We start from the raw sequence: 21,518 nt of genomic DNA on the forward strand, positions 1-21,518 counted from the left end.
TTATCATTTTTACAGTTGTGGTCGATGGTGCTTTCGTTTGGTTAGCCCGGCGGCCCTTTCCTTGAAATAAAGTGACAAGTCACAAACTTTAAGTTTATTTTAAACATTTTTATTTATTTTTTTAACCACTTCTTGTTTAACTGACTTAACTGTTTAAACTGTCAACGTCTCTGACACCGTTTTGTTAGCTTAGGGAGAATTTGGTGACAGGCAATTTTTTTTTTTAATCTCGAAAACGTTTGACATTATACATTTGTGGCATACATAGGCTTAAACGAACTAATTACTAACAAAAAACAGCTACATGACCACAAATTGTTAAATAATAAGTCACAAAAGCTGAACATACCTTTTTTCCGTTGATAAAGAAGATTTGATAAAGAAGCATAAAGCGTCTCCTTGCCGGCAGACATCTTTGAAGTGCCGCAACCGGGTTCAACAACACCTGCAACACTTCCGACTCCAGAGGCTTTCAAAATAAAAGACGCTGTTGCATTTAAGTCGAGCTCTCAAATACTGCTCTGATACTTTCAAAATAAAACAGATGAAAAGCTAATATAATATCTTTGTTGTTCAAACGACCCAACAATATAACACAGTGGTTCCCGTTGACCTTTTTGGCTTGGGAATTGTTTCATTTGAATACTCTAAAAGTCTTTACAAGATTAAAACACCCAGTACTTCATTCAAAAAAGCCAAAAAATGGATGGTATTGTGTAAAATATGTCTGTTTTTCTTCTTCCAAGACGTATTTGTGTTAAGGATTTCATTTGTCCTTTTCTAAAAAAAAATATGTTTAAAAAAACAGTTTTCAGATGTGTAGACACAGTTCAGTTTGGGTGACTTTTTATGCAGAAAATGATTACAATTATGTGCATGTTTTATCATCTGGGATAACATTGGTTTTTTTTATTTGTATGTGTAACATCGCTCTGATGTGATCCATCCAGTTTTGTTGTGCAGGACTAGATATGCCCACCTCCAACCTTATGTGACCTGTGAAACGTGAAAAAACACAACTCACATTTTAAAGAAAGCTTCAGGGACAAAATCATAACTGAACAATCTGATTGCCAGGGGTAGACGCAGCTCATCACATTAACATTATCTCTATGTGTCTTGTTTTATATGTTTTGCTGTGACAGTTACATCTAAAGTCTGCAGCTGCTCTGCTTTCCTTTAGCAGCATGTTACACAACAAGTCCGATTTTTTATTAATTAACCTGAAATCTGCTCGTTTGGTGAAGACCAAAGTGAATCTGGGTGAAAGAGCTGAGTCTTTTTTTTATCGTTACAAAATGAAATATTTTCTCCTGTCTTCCTTCTTTGTTCATCTCCAGCTATATTTTAGACACGTAGGCAGACAAACACATCACACATAGCAGAAAAAGAACATATAATCTATAGATTTCATGCAGTTTATCATAAAACATGAAAATACAATTTAACTGCTGCAAAAATAAAAAGTGTGGGTTCACACTCCATCTCTCACATTAACCTTCACTTCATCAGCCTGATCTTGGTTTGTACTGTAAATGCGATGCCCTGAAATATGATGCTTGTCTCTCAGAAAAAGCTAATGTGAAAGAGAAAAGAGAGAGAGAGTGGAAGTGGCGAGTAGTGCCACAAGAGGGAGCTAAAAGCTGAAAAAGACTATCCTTTGCTCTGTCTACCTACATCCCATCAAAAGCCTATATTTTTCTATTCTATTGTCATGAAAATCTCTTCTATTAAAAGATAGACAGATTATTACATTTGAAAAATAGTGTCATTACAGCTATTGGTTCTGCTGCAGCATAAATGCACAAGTCTCAGTCGGTCAGCATCTCAGTTGGATTCCTGAGTGTGAGAAAGTCCTTAAAAAACAGCAGTGTGAGCGCTTGGCCACCCCCGTCCCTGTTTGATGTCCTCCCAGATTATTTACTCAGCTTTTGTTCCAGGTTTCAACTTGACCTTTTCCCAGAGGTTTGAGTTTCTTCAACTCATTTCACCAGGTATGATTCCTGATGACAAACAAAACTTTACAGCTCAGCCTGTATTTTTCCCTCTGTGCTCATTAAAGATCATTTTTGGAAAATTTGGTGTTTCATTTTGGTAATGTTTGAGTTTCCGGTTGTTCACTGCTTTTTCCTCTCATACCAGGTGTCTTGACTTCCCTCTCCTGACAGGTTAGGGTATATATTTCTACTTTTCAAGTTTCTCCACTTCACTCTGACTTCATGAGCTCCTGTTTCAGTCTGTGTTAGTCTTAGTTTTTCCGGCCTTATCTGCTTTGGAATTGGATTTTCTGAGCTCTGGCCTTAGTCTGTCTAGGTTTAGGTCTCAGTCCTTGTAAGCTCTGGTCCAGTATCTGTTCAAAATGGATCAATAGCACTTTGGAAATGAACTCTTCCTATTCCTATTAAATAAAGCCAATTATTGCATATGTAGCACACACATACACACACACACACAGAAAAATTGGAGGATTCACAATAAGGATATTTAAATGCAGATGCTGAAGGAAATCGGATTGTGACAGACATGATGAATTGTTCTTCAAAATGACGTTTTAAGGAGAAAATTATATTTTTATTAAGTGAGATTTTTTTCTGGGTCAGCTGTAACACCACATCTCCAGCTTTTCTGTGCTGCTTTCATGTGTTTCTGTCAGGTTCCGCCTTTATTTGGAAAATTTGGTGTTTCCTGTTTTGGTAATGTTTGAGTTTCCGATTGTTCACTGCTTTTGCCTCTCATTCCAGGTGTCTTTACTTCCCTCTCCTGACAGGTTAGGGTATAAACCAAGCTTGAAAAAAAGAGAAGAAGAAAGAATTAAAATAATAAAACGAACATTATATAATATGCCCAACAGAACATGAACAGACAGAGAGAGGGAGAAAAAGTGAACACTGAAGAGTTGATTTAGATGCAGAGCGACATGGCATCAGATTTATAACTTGTGTTTCCTGTTTTATTTTGGTAATGTTTGAGTTTCCGGTTGTTCACTGCTTTGTCCCCTCATTCCAGGTGTCTTTACTTCCCTCTCTCTCCTAATACATGAATCTAAGGGATTCTGTCAAATGTCGCCGTCTGGCGGACATCAATGCTTACTACATGCAGAAACCGCTAGACCCTGACGTCATCACGCTGCGCTTCAGCACACGCTCCAAATGACATACTGTTTACGTTGATTTCTCTGCTCCGTTGTCCCATCAAACGTGTGTTTTTTCGCCACCAATTCCACATGGATCGCTTTGAAAATGAGCAGGACAAAGACACGTCTTATTTCCTCTGTCCCCGAGGACATGGATTCGTCGCAATTGACGTAAGTTCGCTGCCAGCTTACGGCTAACGGCTAGCTTTCAGGCTCTCGCTCGGAGCCACTTATCCCCAAATTCGCCCCCAAATCCCGCTCACTTTAACCTCTTTCCTCCTGGCTCATAAAATTGTGCGTGATAGGAAAACGTTTCGCTGCTTTTGCTAAAGATCAAAGCCTTGTAGTGAATTCGGTCCGTGTTTGGCGACTCCTAATCATAAACGATCCCTCATTTTAGCGTTGTGAATTGATTTTTCTCTTCTAGCTAGCTGTACCGAACTTGGACTGATTAAACTGTATTTTTGCCACCTCTAACTCTGACTCTGCTCCTGTGTCCACTACACTACCACCTCCTGACAGTTTGGGTTTATTTTTACGGATATACCGACTCTGGCACTGCTTTACAGGATGGACCGGTTAGGGTATAAACTAAGCTTTAAGAAAAAGAATTAAAATTATAAAACGAACATTATATAATATGCCCAACAGAACATGAACAGACAGAGAGAGGGAAAAAAAGTGAACACTGAAGAGTTGATTTAGATGCAGAGCGACATGGCATCAGAGTTATAACTTGTGTTTCCTGTTTTATTTTTGGTAATGTTTGAGTTTCCGGTTGTTCACTGCTTTGTCCTCTCATTCCAGGTGTCTTTACTTCCCTCTCTCTCCTAATACATGAATCTAACGGATACTGTCAAATGTCGCCGTCTGGCGGACATCAATGCTTACTACATGCAGAAACCGCTAGACCCTGACGTCATCACGCTGCGCTTCAGCACACGCTCCAAATGACATATTGTTTACGTTGAGTTCTCTGCTCCGTTGTCCCATCAAACGTGTGTTTTTTCGCCACCAATTCCACATGGATCGCTTTGAAAATGAGCAGGACAAAGACGCATCTTATTTCCTCTGTCCCCGAGGACATGGATTCGTCGCAATTGACGTAAGTTCGCTGCCAGCTTACGGCTAACGGCTAGCTTTCAGGCTCTCGCTCGGAGCCACTTATCCCCAAATTCGCCCCCAAATCCCGCTCACTTTAACCTCTTTCCTCCTCGCTCATTAAATTATGCGTGACAGGAAAACGTTTCGCTGCTTTTGCTAAAGATCAAAGCCTTGTAGTGAATTCGGTCCGTGTTTGGCGACTCCTAATCTTAAACGATCCCTCATTTTAGCGTTGTGAATAGAAACTCGGTGTGCTCGTTCTCCAGGATGACAGCTCACTCAACGCCTTTAAAGAGAAGAAATGTAGATCGAGGATTCGGCCTGGAGCTGATCTAAATCAGCGGAGACAACAAGAAGAGCTGCAGACAACAATGCACGTTACCTATTTCTTTCATAGGTGTACAAAACGTTACTTTCACTGATTTTGTGCCACTGTAAATCATTTTCATCTTTCTTGCCCATTTTGTTTTATTGTGTGGGAGGGTTTTTTTCTACTTTGTATGTTTTCATGAATAAATTTACGCAGTTTCTTGTTGGATTCAGTAGAATGTATTTTTTGAAATTATTTGATTTCGGTGCTTTACTTGAGAGTCGATCGATTATTGTTTTTTTCTTGAATATTCTTTGACATTTTAATACATGAATCTAACGGATTCTGCCAAATGTCGCCGTCTGGCGGACATCAATGTTTACTACATGCAATATGTCTGTGAATGTTCTCATTCATCCAGGTCATAGTTCTCTCTTTGGAAATTGAAACGAGTCTGACTAGTGCGGACTAGATAGACCGATGCATACGAACTGATGAAGCCCCTTGGATAAGAGGCGAAACGTTCTCCCAGACAAACATAAGTCCAGTTGCCTTCGATTCAGTTTCCAAAGAGTTTACTACATGCAGAAACCGCTAGACCCTGACGTCATCACGCTGCGCTTGTGTTGTTCTGTAGTGCCTGAGAGCAAAGGGAAACTGAAGTCAGATTCCTTGCTGCCTAACAAGTGAATTTCCCTGCTGTGGGATCAATAAAGTGCTATCTTATCTTATCTTATCTTATCTTATCTTATCTTATCTTATCTTATGTCAGTTACATTCTGTTGGGAAGGTTCACTTTCTGTGTCCGTGGCTTGTTGGCCCTTCTTGTCACCTATGTTTGATGTCTTTTAATGAGCTTTTATTTGTTTTGAACTCTTTATTCTGTGTGTAAAAGTCCAAATAAACTCTGTTGTGTTGCCTCTTTTGATATTTCTTTACTGGGAAGGCCACAGGTGACACACACCTTTGAAAGAAATTCACTGTGGCCCGTTTGAAGCAGGGAACTTTTGGTAAACTTCATATTGTAACATGGTTATAATGACCATGTTGGAAGACAATTGACAGCAGATTCACTGGTTGACTTTCTTTGCTTTTGAACACACCTTATATGACATATATAGTTTGCATGATCCAGATTCAGACTGACCCATTGCACTATTGGTATTTATGGAAACAATAGTTGTTCTGTTGGTTGTGTTGTTGTTCTGTAGTGCCTGAGAGCAAAGGGAAACCGAAGTCAGACTCCTTGTGTGTCTGCATAAATCTGGTCAATAAAACTGATTCTGATTGAAGTCTTTAATGCATAAAACCATGGAGTCAGACTGAAAGTGAACCTCTGGCAATTTGTGATCATTTCAAACACCTGTTCTGTGTTGGACGTTACTGCTGCTTTATGAGGGCAGTCACCGCAGGTCCCTCCTACCATTTAACCCAATAGTCCCGTCCAATCAGAGTCCAGTTTGAGCCGCGCCAAAAATCAGTCGCACCTGTTGCCCATGCGCTAATCAAACCCATGTGACCGGGGAGGAGAGGGCTCAGCCAATAGCAGGGCAGAATTTGATTTTTCGCAGGTGCGGGGAGACGCTGGTTTTAGTCTTCTGTGGAATACGGGATGCCTCTGTAACGTTGTGCTTTGTCTGGTAAGTGGATCGAACTGAACTCGTTACCTGTGGACAGAGGAAGCCTGTGTGTTCATGTTTAACGGGTTATTTGTGATTGTACTTTCTGGTTTACAGTGAGAGCTGTGGCTGAGAGCAGAGAGACGATTCAGGCCGAGTGGAGCTGGAACTTCGGCGTGAGGCCGAGACAGGTGTGTCCGGAGTAATCCAGAGGAAAATGGCCGACGTGGAGGCCAGGTAAGGCCCACGCGGAACGTTTAAAATGCAGAGCTGGAGTTGATCTGTGACCACAGGCTAACATGTTTGATTATGTGTCGGGTTTCTGCAGGACGGACGAAGGATCCAGCGGAGCAGCCGAGACCATTTGGGAGAAAGCACCGCGCTTGGCTTCGCTCATCGGCTCTACGCGTGTGTGTGTGTGTGTGATCTGAGTGTTGGAGGTGCAGGCTTGTGTCTTTAGCTCGGTTGAGATGGACTTTGTAACCAGTGTAGCCGCTTTGGAGTTTGGGACTGGCCAAGTGTTGGCAGGGCTTAGTTGTGGATGGATTCAGTGAGTAGAAGGCACTCGGGCCTGCTTAGATTTGGAGCGCGCGTTTGCTATTGCTGGGCCGTTGCGTCGGTGTTGTCGGTCTGTGGAAGCATATATGCAGTTGTGATCCGGACACAGCTGTGCATGTATGTGGAAGCCTGTGGGCAGATGGTGTTGGCAGCATGGGTTGAGTTGCGTGTCGTGTTGTCAGGCTTGATTGTGGGTAGTTGTCTGTGTGGATGACCCCGGGGTCGGTTTAGGGTGTGTGTTCAGCAGTGTGGATGAGGCCATGGCCAGTGAGGGCCCTCAGCTGCACCTTGAAGTGTTGCTGAATGTGTAAAATTCCAGGTTTAATATCCAAAGCCTGTGTGTGTGTGTGTGTGTGTGTGTGTGTGTGTGTGTGTGTGTGTGTGTGTGTGTGTCTGTGTGTGTGTGTGTCTGTGTGTCTGTGTGTCTGTCTTCTCTGCAGGAAGGATGAGCTGCTCCAGAGGATCATCAGAGGGTAAGAGAAAGCATGTAAGTCAACATTGCTCAGTGTTTCTACATTTAAACATGTGTTTGTCTGTGTGTGTTTAGCAGGTAGCTGCATCTGGCTGAGTGGGACTCCAGCTTGGATGAGGCCATGGCCAGTGTGGAGCTCAGGTACGCCCCCTGCTGCATGTGGAAGTGTTGGAAGATGTTTTAACTTCCAGTGTTTGACTTGCCTAGCACCTATGGCTAATGTTGAGTGTGTTTCTTTGTGTGTTGTGCAGGATGGAGGAGCTGCTGATCCAGAGAACCATGAGGATGCATGTTGGCCAATACTGCTCAGTGTTTCTACACTGAAGGATTCAGAGTGGAAGACCTGGGGAGAAGAACCTCAAGCACTCATCAATCACAGTGGTCACGTGACTGTAGGCCTGCTGAAGCAGGGATGGAACCACTGTCTCAACGCTTCAGCTTCAAAAGATGGACACTGCGTCCAGCATAACATCAGTAGCCGTGCAGGATGGAGGAGCTGATCAAGAGGACCATGAGAAGATGCATCTTAACCAATAATGCTCAATGTTTCTGCATTGAAGGACTCAGTTGTATCTTGTTGTTGTTTGCTGTGTTTTTTTGTTTTGTTTTGTTGTTTTTTTGTGTTCCTTTGTGTTCAGCAGGTGCCTGCATCTGGCTGAGTGGGTCTCCAGCTTGGATGAGGCTGTGGCCAATGTGGAGCTCAGGTAGCCCTGTTGTACAATCTTAAAAAAACAGTTGTTTTTTTTTAATAAATTAGTATCCAAAGTTGTTGAGTTTTTTTTTCTTTAATTCGCTGCAGGAGGGAGGAGCTGAGTGAGAGGATCCTTTGAGACCAGGTGAGCAAGAGCCACATTGTAGTCTTTCTACACTTATACATGCACTAATTTTATACTGTGTGTGTGTGTGTGTGTGTGTGTGTGTGTGTGTGTGTGTGAGAGAGTGTGAGAGAGAGTCAGAGTCAGAGAGTCTTGTAGGTGTATGTGGGGTGGAGCCAGTGAAGATGCTGATGGTGAGGATAGAGCGCCATCCTGTGGGAGTGAGGGACACACTGCAACTGTTGGTGTGTTGTCAGAGCTCTTTGTGGTAAGTGGATTAAAAAAAATATCAAGGGCTGTTTCAAAGGTGCTTTGTGTGCTGATGCTTCCTGTTTGTGTTTCTCTTGCAGGATGGCAGAGCTTATTTGGAGAGACCATGAGAGACCAGGTGAGACGTTGCCTGTTGGTTAACATTTAGTGTTTCTACACATATGCATGCATTCATTTGTGTGTGTGCGTGTGCTTTCTCTGCAGGAAGGATGAGCTGCTCCAGAGGATCATCAGTGTGTGTCCTGCATCTGAGTGGAAGACCTGGGGAGAAGAACCTCAAGCACTCATCAATCACAGTGGTCACGTGACTGTAGGCCTGCTGAAGCAGGGATGGAACCACTGTCTCAACGCTTCAGCTTCAAAAGATGGACACTGCGTCCAGCATAACATCAGTAGCCGTGCAGGATGGAGGAGCTGATCAAGAGGACCATGAGAAGATGCATCTTAACCAATAATGCTCAATGTTTCTGCATTCAAGGACTCAGTTGTATCTTGCTGTTGTTTGCTGTGTTTTTTTTTTTTTTTTTTTGTGTTCCTTTGTGTTCAGCAGGTGCCTGCATCTGGCTGAGTGGGGCTCCAGCTTGGATGAGGCTGTGGCCAATGTGGAGCTCAGGTAGCCCTGTTGCACAATCTTAAACAAAAAGTTTTTTTAAATAAATTAGTATCCAAAGTTGTTGAGTTTTTCCCCTTTAATTCGCTGCAGGAGGATGGAGCTGATCCAGAGGATCCTTTGAGACCAGGTGTGTGAATACCACATTGTGCAGTGTTTCTACCCATATGCATGCATCCATGTCTGAGTGTGAGAATGTGTCTATTAAAATCAGAAGACAGTGCCTGCTTTTGTCTTTAATACACTTTAGATGGGGCTTAGTTCAGTTCTGGGGGGTGGGGGGGCTCAGGTTAGGCCCCTGCTGCAGCTGGAAGTGAAGCAAAATATTACAAGTTCAAGGACTGAATTGATTAGTATCCAAAACCAATGTGTTTGTTTTTCAGCAGGAGGGAGGAGCTGAGTGAGAGGACGGTTTGAGACCAGGTGAGCAAGAGCCACATTGTAGTCTTTCTACACTTATACATGCACTAATTTTATACTGTGTGTGTGTGTGTGTGTGTGTGTGTGTGTGTGTGTGTGTGTGTGTGTGTGAGAGAGAGAGTGTGAGAGAGAGAGAGTCAGAGAGTGTTGTAGGTATATGTGGGGTGGAGCCAGTGAAGATGCTGATGGTGAGGATAGAGCGCCATCCTGTGGGAGTGAGGGACACACTGCAACTGTTGGTGTGTTGTCAGAGATCTTTGTGGTAAGTGGATTTAAAAAAAATATCAAGGGCTGTTTCAAAGGTGCTTTGTGTGCTGATGCTTCCTGTTTGTGTTTCTCTTGCAGGATGGCAGAGCTTATTTGGAGAGACCGTGAGAGACCAGGTGAGACGTTGCCTGTTGGTTAACATTTAGTGTTTCTACACATATGCATGCATTCATTTGTGTGTGTGCATGTGCTTTCTCTGCAGGAAGGATGAGCTGCTCCAGAGGATCATCAGTGTGTGTACTGCATCAGAGTGGAAGACCTGGGGAGAAGAACCTCAAGCACTCATCAATCACAGTGGTCACGTGACTGTAGACCTGCTGAAGCAGGGATGGAACCACTGTCTCAACGCTTCAGCTTCAAAAGATGGACACTGCGTCCAGCATAACATCAGTAGCCGTGCAGGATGGAGGAGCTGATCAAGAGGACCATGAGAAGATGCATCTTAACCAATAATGCTCAATGTTTCTGCATTGAAGGACTCAGTTGTATCTTGTTGTTGTTTGCTGTGTTTGTTGTTTTTTTTGTTTTTTTTTGTTTTGTTCCTTTGTGTTCAGCAGGTGCCTGCATCTGGCTGAGTGGGTCTCCAGCTTGGATGAGCTCAGGTAGCCCTGTTGCACAATCTTAAAAAACAAAAAGTTTTTTCAACAGATTAGTATCCAAAGTTTTTTTTTTTTTTTATCTTTAATTCGCTGCAGGAGGGAGGAGCTGATCCAGAGGATCCTTTGAGACCAGGTGTGTGAATACCACATTGTGCAGTGTTTCTACCCATATGCATGCATCCATGTCTGAGTGTGAGAATGTGTCTATTAAAATCAGAAGACAGTGCCTGCTTTTGTCTTTAATACACTTTAGATGGGGCTTAGTTCAGTTCTGGGGGGTGGGGGGGCTCAGCTTAGGCCCCTGCTGCAGCTGGAAGTGAAGCAAAATATTACAAGTTCAAGGACTGAATTGATTAGTATCCAAAACCAATGTGTTTGTTTTTCAGCAGGAGGGAGGAGCTGAGTGAGAGGACGGTTTGAGACCAGGTGAGCAAGAGCCACATTGTAGTCTTTCTACACTTATACATGCACTAATTTTATACTGTGTGTGTGTGTGTGTGTGTGTGTGTGTGTGTGTGTGTGTGAGAGAGTGAGAGAGTGAGAGAGTGAGAGAGAGAGTCAGTGTGTGTTGTAGGTGTATGTGGGGTGGAGCCAGTGAAGATGCTGATGGTGAGGATAGAGCGCCATCCTGTGGGAGTGAGGGACACACTGCAACTGTTGGTGTGTTGTCAGAGATCTTTGTGGTAAGTGGATTAAAAAAAATATCAAGGGCTGTTTCAAAGGTGCTTTGTGTGTTGATGCTTCCTGTTTGTGTTTCTCTTGCAGGATGGCAGAGCTTATTTGGAGAGACCATGAGAGACCAGGTGACCAGGTTGCCTGTTGGTTAACATTTAGTGTTTCTACACATATGCATGCATTCATTTCTTTCTGTGTGTGTGTGTGTGTGTGTCTGTGTGTGTCTGAGTGTGTCTGTGTCTGTGTCTGTGTCTGAGTGTCTGAGTGTTGGTACTGCAGGCTCATCTTCAGCTCAGTTTAGATGGGCTTTGTTCTGTATCCAGGTGCATTGGAGTTTGGGTCTGGCTGAGTATGGTCAGGGTTTAGTTGTGGATGGATTCAGTGTGTGTGAAAAGCATTGAGGTCGGTGTAGGTTTACAGTGTTTGTGTCAGTGTCGTCTGTAGGTGGAAGCATATATGCAGTTGTGATCCGGACACAACTGTGTATATGTGGAAGCCTATGGGCAGATAGTGTTGGAAGTGTGTAGCTGAGTGTTGTCAGGCTTAGTTGTGGTTATTTGTCAGTGTAGGTTTAGTGTGTGTGTTAGATGTAGTTGGCTCTTGATGTAGAGGCTGTCAGTAGTTGTGTATTGTTGATGGAGCTGTGTGGCTCGGTGGTTAGGTGCTGTACTTGGGCCTGTAGGTGTGAGTCTGTGTGTGGCTGTGTTTAACAGGTTGATGAAGATTGGCATGAAGGTGGTGGAGGAGGTCACAGTCAAAGTGGAGCTCAGGTACGCCCCCTGCTGTATGTGTTTAAAAATTCAAGGTTAAACTTTCTTTCTTCCTGTGGCTCATGTTTAGTTTCTTTGTGCATTGTGCAGGATGGAGCAGCTGATCCAGAGGACTGTGAGAGACAAGGTGAGAGCAAACATGTTGGTCAACATCGCTCAGCCTTTTGTTTTGTTTTTAAACATTTCAGGGTTCATGTGTGTCTCACTGTCTCCATTTCTGTGTTCAATTCAGGAAGTGTTGGATCAGAGGCAGTTGGTGTGTGTCCTGGGCCATGAAGAGGAAGAATTCTAAAGAGCTTTGTCTCCTGTTGGGCTTGTGGAGGGTGTGTTTGCAAATAAATGCTTGATTTATACCCAGTGGCACATGTCTGTTTGTTGTCTGTGCTTATTTTGTGATGTACAAACTAATTTCAAGGCTGCATGGAGTTTGGAGAATGTTCCATGTTTAAACTTAGTGACTGGCTCCACACTTTAACATTTCAACCTTAGGTTTAGGACTTTTAGTTAATTCTTTAAGTGGTTAGAGTCATCTGTGAGGACTGTCAGAGTGTAAATGTAGTTGAAAATGTTTAAACAACTAGTTAATATGTAGATGAAACAGCACAGGCTGTGCTGTGTGGATGACAGAGTCTTAGGCTTTAAACTGGGAGGTGTTAGATGCACCACTTAGACTTGATAGTTTTAAAAACACTGTTCTTTTTCTATTGGTTTAAACAGACCAAACCTATGTTAGAGAGCTGAATGCTTTGGCTGTTGACCTGTGGTGTCTGGGTGCCAGAGTGTAAGAGTTTAAACTGTGAGCTGTTGGATGCAATAGTAAGATTTCTGGGTAACTGTTCGGCTGTACCTCTCTGACTTTAGACATGAATCAGTAGATGTGTGTGTAATAGTTGGCTTTATATGTCAGACTTGTTTGGTATGATCACATGTATGATAGAGTTTGGCACTGTGACTTTTAGACTGTGGTGTGTGGACGCCAGGCTGAGTTTAAACCCAGATGTGACAAATGTTCAGTGTTTTGACACATATGCATTAATGTCTCTCTCTTTCCAGCTGCATGTGGATGAGGCCATATCCAGGGTGGAGCTCAGGTACGCCCCCTGCTGTATGTGGAAGTGTAGCAGAATGTTTAAAATAGGTCGGACTGTTTGTACCTGTATCTGATGTAGAGTGTGTTTGTCCTGTGCAGGATGGAGGAGCTGATCCAGAGGACCACAAGAAATAAGGTGAGAGCAAACATGTTGGTTAGTGTTTCTACACATATGCATGAATTCATTTCTTTCTGTGTGTGTGTGTGTGTGTGTGTGTGTGTGTGTGTGTGTGTGTGTCTGTGTGTGTCTGTGTGTGTCTGTGTGTGTCTGTGTGTGTGTGTCTGAGTGTGTGTCTGAGTGTGTGTTTGAGTGTCTGAGTGTTGGTACTGCAGGCTCATCTTCAGCTCAGTTTAAATGGGCTTTGTTCTGTATCCAGGTGCATTGGAGTTTGGGTCTGGCTGAGTATGGTCAGGGTTTAGTTGTGGATGGATTCAGTGTGCGTGAAAAGCATTGAGGTCGGTGTAGGTTTACAGTGTTTGTGTCAGTGTCGTCTGTAGGTGGAAGCATATATGCAGTTGTGATCCGGACACAACTGTGTATATGTGGAAGCCTATGGGCAGATAGTGTTGGAAGTGTGTAGCTGAGTGTTGTCAGGCTTAGTTGTGGTTATTTGTCAGTGTAGGTTTAGTGTGTGTGTTAGATGTAGTTGGCTCTTGATGTAGAGGCTGTCAGTAGTTGTGTATTGTTGATGGAGCTGTGTGGCTCGGTGGTTAGGTGCTGTACTTGGGCCTGTAGGTGTGAGTCTGTGTGTGGCTGTGTTTAACAGGTTGATGAAGATTGGCATGAAGGTCGTGGAGGAGGTCACAGTCAAAGTGGAGCTCAGGTACGCCCCCTGCTGCATGTGTTTAAAAATTCAAGGTTAAACTTTCTTTCTTCCTGTGGCTCATGTTTAGTTTCTTTGTGCATTGTGCAGGATGGAGCAGCTGATCCAGAGGACTGTGAGAGACAAGGTGAGAGCAAACATGTTGGTCAACATCACTCAGTCTTGTGGGGTTTTTTTTTTTGTTTGTTTTTAAACATTTCAGGGTTCATTTGTGTCTCACTGTCTCTGTTTCTGTGTTCAATTCAGGAAGCGTTGGGTCAGAGGCAGTTGGTGTGTTTCCTGGGCCATGAAGAGGAAGAGTTGCATCCTGGGTTGTGGAGGGTGTTTGCAAATTAAAAGCTTGACTTGTACCCAGTGGCATCTGTCTGATTTCAAGGCTGCATGTAATGTCAATTTATCATATAACCATATATTCTTTTATCAAGCATATTATATTCTCATGAACTCGTATATTCAATTCTGGGTGAAGTACATATAACATGACCTGTAGTGGCCTAATGTACTTTGTTTACTGTACTTTGTGAAGACACCTATTATGTCTCCGGTGCCTCCGAGCACAACTTATCTCTATTTTTTGACCTTCAGATTATTTTGTCTCCCTGCCCTCCTTGCCATCCTGGTATGTGAGAAACAGGCATAAGTACTCTTGTAACCTGGGGTCAGACCTCTGTAGCATGACATGCTGCGTGAGCTCTGTCCTTTCTGCAGAAATTGATTACTCTGTCTAAAGAATTCTATTTCACTTCTCATCAGGAGGAAAGTATTTTTCCACCACAAACTTGGCGACGAGGATGGGATTGGACGTGTGATCTGGACTCCGTTGGAAAGACAGAAAGCCGGCTGCAAAGAAAGATTCCTCCCTGTGGGTGAGAAGCTGTCCTCAGACGGAGCCCGGTCATCGCTCCAATCCCGAAGGATTTAAAGGGAAAGAATCACACACGGTGAGAAGTGTTGATGTTGCTTGTGAGAGTTTGCAGAGTTAATCAGGGAATTAAACCGGTATATCTCGCATAAGCACTTGCAGACAGACGTGTCTTGGTTATTATTGTAGTGTTTGAGGATTTCTGGTGTATCTGCTTGAAAAAGTGGACCAGTTTATTCTGTAAATACAAGAGACAAAATAATCAGAGATAAAGGATGGGTGAAAGTCAGAGTAAGGAGAAGTTCAAAGTGGAGCCAACTCCCAAAATCCTCCCACCAATAATAAAACTGATGAACGAGAAAAATCCTGGAAGCATGAATCAATTCAAACAGTGGGTTGATTTGGGGTTTCCAGAAAATGGCAGCTTTAGTCTGAGACAATTGGATCAACTGAAGACATGTTTAGAGGCAAAAGAAAAAAAAAAGTGCAGAGCGGCATGCAGCGTTGTCCAAACGTAAACGAGAGAAGCATGAACAGTTTGGAAGGCATATAGCATGTGGAGAAAAGAGGCAGAGGAGAGGGAAAGAAGGAGAAGATTAGGAGCACAGACACAAAAAGAGGACAAAAAACCTGAACACACTAACACATTGTATCCTTCTTTGTCCGAGGTACGAAAATCACAAAACCCATTCCGGCTGGATCCCGACCTGGACTCCACCCCCCCTCCTTACGCCCCTGTCCCAGGAGACGGCATCGGAGAGGCAGCTGGGGAAGATGGTCCCGACAGCGGCCCCACGGCACCAGAGCCTGAATCAACCTTCAAAAAGGAGGATTCAGTTAAACCAAAGACATCGATTCCATCTCTGCCTTCACCCATACGACAATCAGACAGGCTGAAGGGAAAAGCATTGAAGGCCCAACAAGGAGGAGTGGGGGCTTTTCCAATGCTGGAGGCAGCTGGAGCCTCAGGTCCAATACTGGTATTCAGACCCTGGACTGATGAAGACATTGCAGAAGCCATGGCCCATGTCTGCAGCCCAGTTGACAATTTGACTCAGTTCGAGAGACAGTTGTTGCAGTTTGTTAAAGAATACAGACCCACAATGACAGAACTGAGACGGCTGATGAGCAAAATGTTGAAACATGACTTTCATAAGATCTCCGACTTCTTCACAGATGCCAGAATGGCTCTACGACTGACCGAACCTGACTGGCAAGCTGAGAGCAATGTGCACTTCAAAACGGCAGTGACTGAGCTGATCAATGCATGTAAAACAGCTTTTCCTATGAGAATGAATCTGTCAAACATCACCTCCCTGTCACAGGGATCCACTGAGTCATGCAGCGCTTTTCTGGCGCGTCTCACTGCTGCTTTCGACATACACAGTGGGCTGACGAGGGGGGAGATGGGAGTAAACCCGCTTCAACCTTATGAGGTCCACCTGAAAGAACATTTTCTGGGACGTATGAAACCAGAAATAGCAGCTGGAGTAAAGAAGACCTGCATCTCGTGGAAAACAGCATGTCTACAGGACATACTGCAATATGCTGAACATGCAGAAGATCAACTACATGAAAAAGAGCAGAAGAACAAAGGAGCTCGTCAGAAGAAACTGGAAGAAGCTCAGCTGACTATGTATCAAGCCATGACAGGGCTGACTGACAGAGGCAGGAGCAGAGGACATGGCAGAAGACGTGGACGAGGACGAGGCAGAGGTGCTCCAGGCAGCCAAAGACAACCATATGATCCAGATGTTTGTTATTTGTGTGGCCAGCAAGGACACTGGCGTAAAGACTGTCCCAAAGCCCAAAAGGGGAACGACATGCCGTCTTTTCCTCCATCAGACTGAGGGCGGGAGGCGGGGGGGCGGACGCCAGTGACGGACCAGTCAACACACACACAACACAACACAAAATGGGGTGAGTCTCAATTTTTAAATGATCATGAAAAAGTACTATTTGCTATCCAGTACATTGAAGCTAAGGTTAATGCATGCAAAGCTGACTGTCTCTCTTTTACTATGTATTGTGAGAATAAACCAGGATACAAAAAGTTACCTCAATTAACACTGATAATAGCTGGACAATCAGTTACATTCCTGGTGGATTCAGGTGCAACGTTGTCTGTTTTGAAATCAACAGCGTTACTAAAATCTCCAAAGAAAAGTGGTAGAATGTGCATGACTGTGGGAGCAGGGGGAATTCCCATGATGGAGCCCTACACCAAGCCATTATCATGTACCTTAGATGATTCCACTGTTAAACATTCATTTTTCCTGTCAGATCACTGTCCAGTTAATTTAATGGGCAGGGATCTTATGTGTCATTTTGGCATAATCCTAACTTCAAATCCCGATGGCATAAAGGTCACAAAAGCGCCTCAAATTACACAAATGGTTAAATACAGCCCAGACTCTCTGCTGTATGTTTATGAGTGGTTTCTGCTGTCGGGTGTAGGTTCAGTCTCATCACAACTCACTTCATTTGCACACACACATTGCACAGACGCAACTGATTACATGTCACCTGATTCACTACACTGCACAGCACATGTTTCAGAAGGGTCAGATGAAAGGTTTGAGAAAGTTTGGAACAGAAAGCCACTTGAAGTGGAGAAATTGAATATGACATGTATTTATTGGACAAAGAAGGCTGCTGCTGTCTCTGTATCTCTCTCTCATTCACAAGATGAACTGTTTGATGGTGTGTCTCCACACGTGTCACTGGCAAAACCTGCCCACTGGACATGGCAGGAAATGGGACCATGGCTTCACAGACAACAGACCCTCTCTGATTTCAGGCCCACGAAAGGGGATCCCAGAACACTGTACAGCGAAAGGGGTGATGTATATAAAACAAAACTTACATCTACTGCCTTTGTCGACAGAACGATTTGCTTGATTCCTAATACACACACCACACCTTGCATGCTTTTACACGACAAATCAGTTGACATGGCTGAGCTATCTGAGGTGCCACCCTGTTTGTGGGCGCGTCACAAATATGACGTGGGGCTTATTGAGGGAGCCACACCTCTTGTAGTTCACCCAAAATCAGGTTACAAACCATGCATGAAACAATATCCATTGAAACCAGAAGCGCTAAATGGTATCAGGCCTGTTTTTGATTCACTTTTGAAGGCTGGAGTTATAGTTCCATGCGATGACTCCCCTGTCAGAACACCAATTTTTCCGGTTAAGAAAATCAGAGACGCAGATCAACCCACTGAGTGGCGATTTGTACAAGATTTGCAAGCAGTAAATGCTGCAATACATCCGCGGGCGCCCCAAGTTTCAAATCCGCATACAATTTTGTCATTAATTCCACCTAATGCCACTCATTTTTCTGTCATTGATCTTACAAATGCTTTTTTCTCCAGACAGTCAATTCTGGTTTGCGTTTTCTTTTGATGGTAAGGGCTACACTTGGACTCGCTGTCCACAGGGATATTCAGAAAGTCCTGGAGTATTCCACAGTGCACTGCGTGACAACTTACAGAGCCTCCATTTGCCTCTAGGTTCTGTCTTGTTACAGTATGTTGATGATTTGTAGTCCATCACAGGAAGCATGTAAAACAGATACAATAGCATTGCTAAAACATCTAGCAAACAATGGCCATAAAGCTAGCTTGTCAAAACTGCAGTTTGTTCAGACTTGTGTTACATATTTGGGACATGTGATCACAGCAGAGGGCAAATCTCTCTCTCCCAAACGTATTGAAGCAGTTCAATCTGTACCAAAACCAATCACCAAAAAGCAAATGATGAGTTTCTTAGGCATGACGTCATATTGCAGACAGTGGATACCAAATTATTCAGAGAGAGAGGCACCTCTCTCTTCCATGATTCATGGTAACAATCTTTGTGCACATGACAAACTGACTTGGACTGACGAAACTGACAAAGCCTTCACTGACTTAAAGGCTTCTTTGCAGGCTGCTCCCACACTGGGACTGCCAAACCCTGACCTTCCTCCTTCCAGCATCCATCTCTGTGATCAAATGTGAAGCTCACACTAACAGTTCTGACTCTATTTCTACAGGAAATGCTGCAGCAGACGCAGCGGCTAAAGCGGCTGCATTGTCTGGTTCACCTTTCACGGTTAACTGTTTGATGTTGTCTAACACTCCTGACACTTGTTCACCTGCTGATGTTTCTGTTCTGCAGTCTCTTTCCACCATGTGGTCAAAATCAGGTGCCACATTTAAAGACTCAGTGTGGATGGGTCCAGATAACAAACCTTGTTTGCCACGTGCTCTTTTCCACTGTTATGCAAAACTGTCCCATGGGAGAGACCACGTGGGCAAAGGGGGAATGTGTGCTGCTGTTAATTCATCATGGTACACACGTGGTTTTTCAACTTTTGCACAGGACTTTTGCAGGAAATGCATAATTTGTGCAGCCAACAATGCATCAGGGGCTCTTCATATGCCACCTGCTGGTCATCCACCTCCTGACAAACCCTTTGAACATTTAATGATGGATTTCATTGAACTAACACCAAGTGAAGGGAAAAGATACTGTCTTGTAATTGTTGACATGTTCAGCAAATGGGTTGAAGTTTTCCCCTCTTCCAAACAGGGTGCTGGAGCTGTGGCTAAAGCACTGCTAACTGAAATCATTCCTAGGTGGGGAATTCCTTCAGTCATCAGCAGTGACAATGGACCAGGTTTTGTCAACCAAGCCCTGAAAGAAGTGTCAGACTATCTTGGGTTTGACATACGTCATCATTGTTCATATCATCCACAGAGTGCAGGTGCTGTTGAAAGAGAAAATGGCACCATTAAAGCAAAACTTGCTAAATGTTGTGATGAAACTGGTCTTTCGTGGGTTAAAGCCCTTCCACTGGTGCTTTTCCACATGCGCACGCGAATAAGAAACAAATATGGCTTGAGTCCATTTGAAATCTTGTTTGGTAGACCCCCTCAGACAGGTGTAGGTCCAGTTAGGCATCCTCCCCTTACCACAGGTGCATGTGATGATGCTATGTTGAGATACTGTGCCAATTTGTCTACAACTTTATCAGCATTACATTCAAAGGTGAAAAGTGCCCTGCCATCTGCAGCCACAGCAGTCCTCCACAACTTACAGCCTGGAGATTGGGTTCTCATCAAAGATCACAGACGCCGTCACTGGAAACAAAGGCGATTCCAGGGCCCGTTCCAGGTTCTGCTGACCACGGAAACAGCTGTAAAGGTTGCGGAGAAGGCCACATGGGTACATGCCAGCCACTGCAAACGGGTTCCTGAACCAAAGGCCGACAACCAGCCACCAGAGAATCAAAGCAAAGGAGACGACATAAATTCTCTAGACCCAGAATAATGGTCTAGGGAAAAAAAGATTCATCTAGACGTTGAGGAAGACAACTGGGGTGCACGCCGTGCGCTGCCCCTAACCTTCAGCTGCGTTGGAACCGTCTGCAATATAAGAGTGAGGGGTGAAAGAGCGCCCTCCTCCACCAGTAGCGTGCCAAGCTCCAACCAAGTGACTACAGAGTAAAGCTCTGTGTCACCAACAAGAGCAACAGTGTAAGGTCTATTGATAGGTCAGTCACACACCAGATGGCCTCTGGCTGAGGCTCGTGGTGATGATGATGATGATGATGATGATGATGATGATGATGATGATGATGATGATGTTGATGTTGATGTTTTGAGTGTTTGTACTTTTTTCCTAGCTTGCTATCAACCTAAGGACGTCTGTGTCCTACAAAAACAGCTAAATGCATATTTTAACATTTATCAGCTAATCATGTGTCTACTTAAACCTAAAGGAATGTAGTCACTGATGATATGATAAATTTGTATATACTTTAGTGTGGCCATTTTATGGCCAAAGGGGGAATTGTAATGTCAATTTATCATATAACCATATATTCTTTTATCAAGCATATTATATTCTCATGAACTCGTATATTCAATTCTGGGTGAAGTACATATAACATGACATGTAGTGGCCTAATGTACTTTGTTTACTGTACTTTGTGAAGACACCTATTATGTCTCCGGTGTCTCCGAGCACAACTTATCTCTATTTTTTGACCTTCAGATTATTTTGTCTCCCTGCCCTCCTTGCCATCCTGGTATGTGAGAAACAGGCATAAGTACTCTTGTAACTTGTAACCTGGGGTCAGACCTCTGTAGCATGACATGCTGCGTGAGCTCTGTCCTTTCTGCAGAAATTGATTACTCTGTCTAAAGAATTCTATTTCACTTCTCATCAGGAGGAAAGTATTTTTCCACCACACTGCACACAGACTGTGCCGCGTTTAATCTTGGTGACTGGCTCCACACTTTAGGTTAACATTTCAACCTTAGGTATAGGACTTTCCTTTGTTTACAGCCATCTGTGAGGACTGCCAGAGAGTAAATGTAGTTGTAATGGTTTGAGTTTTGGCTCAATTTTGAGACAAATAGTTTTAAACTGGGAGGTGTTTGATGCACCACTTAGACTTGATAGAATTATAGGAACTCTGTTTTTTTTTTGTTGTTGTTGATTTAAACAGACCAAACCTATGTTAGAGAGTTTTATTCTTCCTGTCGACTTGATAGTCAAAGTGCGATGATTTTTGTTGTTGTTGCTGCAATAAAGTGGATTTGTGTCTGTTGTCTTTTTTGTCTTAAGCTTGACATGTAGCAAATAGGGGAAATAGAAAAAAAAATGACTTGAGTAGCCATGATACAGGTCTACATGTTCAAAGTGTGTCACACTTTACAAGTTTTTGTTGTTGTTGCAATAAAGTGGATTTGTGTCTGCGTTGTCTTTTTTGTCTTAAGCTTGACATGTAGCAAATAGGGGAAACAGGTCTACATGTGCAAAGTGTGTCACACTTTACAACTCAAACTCTTACAAAGTGCCACTCTGCGTAACACTCATTTGGTATTGTGTGGCACTGAGTGGGCCCATGTATGCAACTGCACATCAACAGTGTAGTGGACTTTCATGATGGAAACTTTCCTCTGTTTGAATGAGTCATATGGTGTTTTGAATTGATTCATCTTGTTGCAGAGCCTGTGGTTAAAACATTCTGCCAAACTCACAGATGCAGGGAAGCGCCTACCGTGCTCCACTTTGACCGTGACCTCCTCCATGACTCAGTCCTACCGGCCCGTTATCAATGA

The sequence above is a fragment of the Toxotes jaculatrix genome, chromosome 24 (assembly GCF_017976425.1).
Source record: "Toxotes jaculatrix isolate fToxJac2 chromosome 24, fToxJac2.pri, whole genome shotgun sequence".
NCBI lineage: Eukaryota > Metazoa > Chordata > Actinopteri > Toxotidae > Toxotes > Toxotes jaculatrix.